The sequence below is a fragment of the Trachymyrmex cornetzi genome, unplaced genomic scaffold, assembly GCF_001594075.2.
Source record: "Trachymyrmex cornetzi isolate Tcor2-1 unplaced genomic scaffold, Tcor1.1 scaffold557, whole genome shotgun sequence".
In the NCBI taxonomy this organism is placed as follows: Eukaryota; Metazoa; Arthropoda; class Insecta; order Hymenoptera; family Formicidae; genus Trachymyrmex; species Trachymyrmex cornetzi.
The window spans coordinates 71,219-78,177 of NW_017299868.1; positions in this window are offsets into that span (position 1 = coordinate 71,219).

Here is a 6,959-nt window from a genome sequence, read left to right on the forward strand (position 1 = left end):
AATTAATTAATTAATTAATTTTAAAATTAATTTAATTTTGCTGCTGAGTGTATTATTAAAACCTGAAAACATCTTCCTACACCATAAGTACTTACGAATTGTGTTGTCTACTTTATTATTGTAACTTTAGCCGGACGATTTTACTTTATTTTTAATCACCGTTACAAATGTACTCGTTTGATCAGGAAATTCAAGATTATTCTTTAAGTTTAACGATACTATAATCACGTAATTGTACAATATATTTGAAATAGAAGAACGCTTGCGAAGCATGTTATTATTTACGTTTGTCTTTATTTTCAGATTATTATTATGCAAGCAAACAATTTTTTATTCATGTATTACGTAAGAAATAAAGGCAGTATTTATTTTATTAAATTTTCATTATTTATGCAACACAATATGGAAAAAGGTCAAATGCCGATATTGTTCATAGTTTTTTCTTATTATTTAAGATAAGATATCTTAAGTACAGTCTTAAAATGTCACAAACTAATCATAACAGAGCCGTATGAGCGTCTCAAAAGACATCATTTATGAATACTAGTCACGGACTGGTACACGTAAGTGAGGCGCGCGTGCCGACCCTGAGCGTTACATGGATCCGAGCGTTTATTCGTTAACTTCAACAAGCTCTCTTGCAAAAATTATTTGTCGGACGCAATTTTGCTAAAGGAAAAAGTTGTTTGTTCTAGCATAGAGTATCATGTCCTGTACTCCGAATGCGCAAATTACGGATCACCCTGTATATATAGTACCTACTCAATATTTCATTCCTTTAAAGAGATTTACCTCAGTGAACGTTTAGTTCCCCCATGTCCAATCTCGATAAAACTAAGCTCATTCGACGTGTTTTTGCACAAAACGAACGAATTTAGTAAAAAGAATCATTGTTCTGCCCTGCGAAGCGAATGGTTGTGTTTAAAATATATTTTTATAAAGGTTTTATTAATATGTAGCCAAAGATGTAGCTTAAAATAAATTAATCTTTATTTTAATAATCTCAGTCAAAGTACCGCATACCATTGGTCATCTGACTCAGATGAAGTGCATTAGAAAAGTGCATTTTTTTGTATGAGTTATCAGTTTTCCCTTATTATTAAATTTTTTTTAGATAGTCAAATGTATGTAGTAACTGTTGTAGGAATTATTTTATTGATGAGTCTCTTAATTTCGTCTATAAAAATTCAAAACTGAAAAATGAGTCTACGAGCCTCAGACTCCCCTACTTCCTCTCGTCAACACGTTTCCGTATCAGTAACTTTTATTTTTATACAATATTTTTTATTTTTAGACCGTATATGTGAGAAACGCAATCAATACTAGAAATTTAAATGCCTATTACGGTCGGAATTGGCTCTTCGTTGCTTTAAATAATTCAATCTTGAATTACTAATATATACTATATATGTACTTGCATACACACCATATTATAGTCTTTTTCTCTCTTTAACTGCGCGCCGAATTGTTTTTCCGGACTAAATAAACGCAATTAAAACTACTCTAGTAATCGCGAATTGACAAGCAATTTAATAATTTGATGCTACCATCAAGCATCATATATTATAAAGATGTTAATATATTAAAACTGTTAATAAATTTATTGCGAAAAATATTACCTCGGCCGGGACTTGAACCCGGATCTCTTGTAAACCGTACGAGCGACCTGAGCCATTAGACCACTGAGGCTTCCTTTATTTTTATTTTTTAGACAAATATCCGAAGCAAGTCTTAAGGATAATGTCTATAAGACGTCATAAGGACAATATCTGTAAGGCGTTATAAAGATAATTCTGTAAAACGTCATAAGTCTGTAAGACGTCTTAAGGATAATGTCTTTAGAACGTCATACATATATCGACGCATAAGATATCTTAAAGATGTCATATAGACGTTATTCTGATACTTCCAAAAAATGTCTCATGAATTTTAGGACGTCTTTATGATATCTTATAAGACATCTCAATATTCTCTGGAAAGTTACCGTTACTAATTACCGATTTTTAAAAGTAACTCGTTACAGTTACCATCACTTGAGAAAGTTCAACTTTTCGTTACATTTCTTTTACTTTTTTAAATTCGACGACTACTAATCACGGCTGCCTAGGGGTTTTTTAGTCTCTAGTGCTGTGAATGGTTTGTGTCCAATCATACCATACCCAATTGTGCACAAATGATAAAAGTACCTGTGTGAAATTCGTTACAATTATAAAAAAAAAATGTAACTACGTTATCATTACCAAAAAAAAGTAACACAATTGCCAGTAAAGTTACCAAAAATATAACTTGTAACTGTAGTTTTGTTACAAGTACTTACGAGTTACTTCCATTTCCTGCCTATATAACATTCCATTACGTCTATTAAGCTGTACTCCCCATCGAAAATCAAGTTCGGAATTGGTAAAAAATTTAGTGCTAATTAGGTGCTAATTTAGTACCCTATACCGAAATTTAGTGCTCAAACCGTTTAGCAGTAAAAAAAAGGGGGAGTCCAGTTTAATCACAAGTTGGAGTCCCCATAAAAAAAATATATATACAGTATATGTATACAAAAAATAAGTACACAGGAAATTTAGTGCTAATTTAGTGTTCCAAAATAGAGCAAAAAAAAATTAAAATGTAATGTTAATTCAAATATTTCTTTAGTATTTTATAAACTTGTTTTACAAATAGAATATTAAATTTATATTTGATAAATCTTACTGCTATTGCTTCTTCTTAACCTAATTTCATAAATTATTAACTATAACTTAACTTAGTCAAAAGAAAAATTAATTTATTATACTGTCAATCGTGCATAAAATATTCACAGCATTTTTCTAGATTACTTAAAAGAATAATAATGGATGGCAAAGAAGCAGATAAATCATGGAACGATATTGATTCCGGTGAAGAAATTGTTATTTCTGGTATTGCTGGTAGATTTCCTCATTCAGATAACATGGATCAATTACGAGAAAATTTATTCAATAAAATTGATCTTGTAAGAGCAGACCATAATCGATGGAAAATAGGTAATTAATTCATAATTATGTTATACATTATACTTTTACATTTATACCCGACTCATTGAGATAGAATATATCACCCCTTCTATATTAAATGTAATTACGTATTTATTTATCAATGAAGTTATTTCAAATTGAAATTTTATATAAAGAGATAATCGCGAAATATAACATTTGGATATATTTAGCTATGGAGCATGCAGAACTCTCAAAACGTATGGGAATTGTCAATAATATAGAAAAATTTGATGCCGATTTTTTTGGAATACCTTTTGAGCAAACACACACATTCGTACCCGAAACGAGACTGTTACTGGAACATAGTTATGAAGCAATTATTGATGCCGGGATCAATCCAAAGCAATTACAAGGAAAAAATACTGCTGTAATTATAGGATCAACTGTTATTGAAGGACAAGTAACATGGTTTAAAGATACTCAGGTAAGAAAAGTTATTCACACACACACACACACACATGCGCGCGCGCGCGTATTATAAATACATATTGGCATATATATAAGACATTTCATATCAAACGAGACATCTTTAAAATATTGTCATTTTTAATTTTTTTTAATTTACTAACATATTCTACCGATAAAAATATAAAACGTGTTTCACGAAAAAAATTTGAGATTTCTTTGTGAAGTTATTTAGGTTTGTAAGTGTAGAAATTTATAAAAAAACGTCACTCATGCGAATATTCAAATTATTATATCATCGAAACTATTAGTCATACAAAAAAATGCAAGAGACCAATTTTAAAGATCTTAAATTGTTCCATGGATGGATTTTATTTTTAATTTATTATTTTCATATAAATAAATCATTTTCCATTTGCTTACAATTTTTATTAACATTTTTCATCATCAACTCAATCTAAAAATTTTGTAAAAATATCATCATATTCTTATTTTAATTATGAAGTAACCCTGAAAATTACAAAGGCTGTGTTCGGAAACATCACATGTATCATCTTATCCAGGGTTGCCAACGTTACATTATAAAAATAACTCGTTACTGTTACCATTCTTTTTCCTAAAAAGTAACTCGTTCTTGATTTTCGAAGGTAACTCGTTACAGTTGCCGTCACTCAAAATGTAACGAGTCGTTACTTTTCCGTTACTCTTTTTTTTTGATACTAATAGAATATTATAGCGTTTTTTATTGACTGAACTTGTGCGCAATAAAGCCGTTGTACACAACTCTGTAATGTAAATGTAAAAATGAGATATCTGAAATGATAAAATGCCTAAAATATATTTTATCAAATAACATAATAAAATGTTGAGGATTTCGCGGTTTAACTCGTTTCTATATTTTTAGTAACCATACATATGGTACATCGATTGTACAGTGGCTTTAAAGTGCATCAAATGCGATAACGACGTTACTTGCCAACGTTGATCTTATCCTTATTTAGCATTGGGTGAACAACAAGAATAAAACGATACACGGGGGCACTCGGGTGATGTTTCCCAACATAGCTAAAATGGAACTCGAATGGAATGTATAGTTAAAAAATTCTATTGTGTAACGGCGCGATTTCGCATATACGGGACCGCGCCATTACATAACAGAATTTTTTAATTATTCCATTTTGTAATTTACAGAGTTTCTTTGTAACGATGCACCCTTAATATACATCGTTGCCGGTATTATAGCCAACCGGATACCGCTGCGTAATGCAATTATAATCGGGCGACACAAAATCCGCGGGTGACAATCGCTCCGGTCCGAGGATACACGAATCGTTCCGACTATCGCTGACCGATATATCTCTCGTTCGTATTGTTAATCGGAGAATTGCCGAATAATTCCGGAACAATACGAGCGGGAGTATTAATCTGAATACGAGTATATAAACGCGATAGTTATAACAAACTCTCGATTCCATTCCTGCTTCTGCTCCGTTTTAGTCTGCACCGCTTCTAGTCCAGTAGAATTAGACTCAAAAAGACCCGTTCCGTGGAAAAATTGTAATTAGACATTTCTCTGGACAAAAATGGTCGGAACGCTATCAAAAAAGGAATGTATACGTTTGAGACTCGCAACTCATGTGGAAAATATGCGAAAAAAATTCAAATAGTTGCAAAAAGTAGGTTTTTCGCTTATAAAACGAAAGCTGTTCGATTGTATGGAAAGAAGTTCAGTATGAAAAATGTAGGTATTCGAAATACCTACAAAATGAGATGTGGAACATTCAGATCGGTCTATTAGTTAAGTAGAAAAAAAAAATAAAAATCATCGGAAAAGACCTTCTTTTTACTCGCTCTCTGTTCGTCGACATTTATAAACGCAAAGTTTTGAAATTCTCGTAAAATGTAGCCTGCGTGATGACGAACAAATCTAGACCTGAACGAGCCTTAAATGTTCATTAGTTTTTTTGCAAAGAGCCATTTGTTCACTAAAAACTTGTCTGCGGAAAACTTAATTTCTTCATCTTTGAGCAGTCGCACAGCAATCTGCAGGAGTGTTTTTTTTTCTTCAAGAGTTGCACTATTACGTACACTTAGTAACAAAATGATTTTTTGCAGTTAAATTATTTTAAAACGATTTTAAAAAGTATTTTTTTTTCGTATAAAAAAATGGAATAATTCCGTTAATATGCATCATATCAAATAGCCGTGTGAAGCATTCGATAGCTGACATTTTTCTACGAATTTAAAAAAAAAGTTACCCTCTGATTATTAGGAGCCGAGATAACCATTTTTTTTTCAAAATATCACTGTGGCTCTAATTTTTAAGATTAAGAGTTCTTTCTGGTATCAATTTGTAAAGAAAAATTTGAATTTGCTGTTAAAAAATTGTCGAAATTTTTGCTGCCGAAAAAGTTTGTTTAAAACTATTTGAAAGTTGAGGAACGCTAACGAGGCAGCGCGCCGGGCGGCGTGAAGGAAGCCGCCGAGCGGTATTGTGGGGCAGACCGGGCCGCTCGGCGACTCGCGCGTACCTGATTTCGTGCGTTAAAATTTGCTAAACTTACATTTTCTCGGCAATAAATTGACGTAGAAAGATGATTTTTTTTAAATTTGGGGTAGCTCGACGAGATATAAACAAATAGCTTAGCCAAAAGTTTGGCAAAGTAATTCTAACCACAAAATTTTTAGTTTTTCGTTTCATGAATTTTTATTTTTTTAGTTTATATTAATAAAAAACGCCTTTTGAGTATGAAGTGCATGTCTAACTAACATTTTTGTTACTTATGTATCTTATTTATGTAAATTTCTTTATGTTATGTAATGATTCTATTGAGAAGAACCCCAATCTGGGTCAAAACGTATAGCAAATAGTTAATAAATTTGATGACAAATATAATATTTAATTACATTACACATTAATATCTTGTTGGGTGACTTTAAAGTCTTATTTTGATTTATGACTGACATTGTGAGAGGTTACATATAATATATATTATGAAAATATTTAAAGGACCATGGAAAGTATATGTACCAGGTATGTAAATATGAAACCGGAATTTACCAATAGATGGCCATAGCTGTCAATGTAGTTGCCGTCAGACCCCGTCATTGACGCCATTTCCTTGTTCTGACATCTAACAAAGATTTTCAACAATACAAGTTTCATACAACAGTATAGTTTATAATAGCGTTGAACATGTCGAATTTTGTGCCTGGAAACTACGATTTGCGGACAGCACTGATTTTCTGTTACCATTTGGAGAAAACTGCTGCAGAATCGCATCGAATGCTTGTCGAAGCTTACAGTGAGTATGCTCTTGGTAAATCACAGTGCTTTGAGTGGTTTAAAAAATTCCAAAGTGGCGATTTTGACGTGAGAAACGAAGAACGTGAAAAACCACCGAAAAAGTTTGAAGACAGCGAATTGCCAGCATTGTTGGATGAGGATGACGCTCAAACTCAACTCGCGGATCAATTGAATGTGACACGAGAAGCCGTCTCCATACGTTTGAAATCCATGGGAAAGAT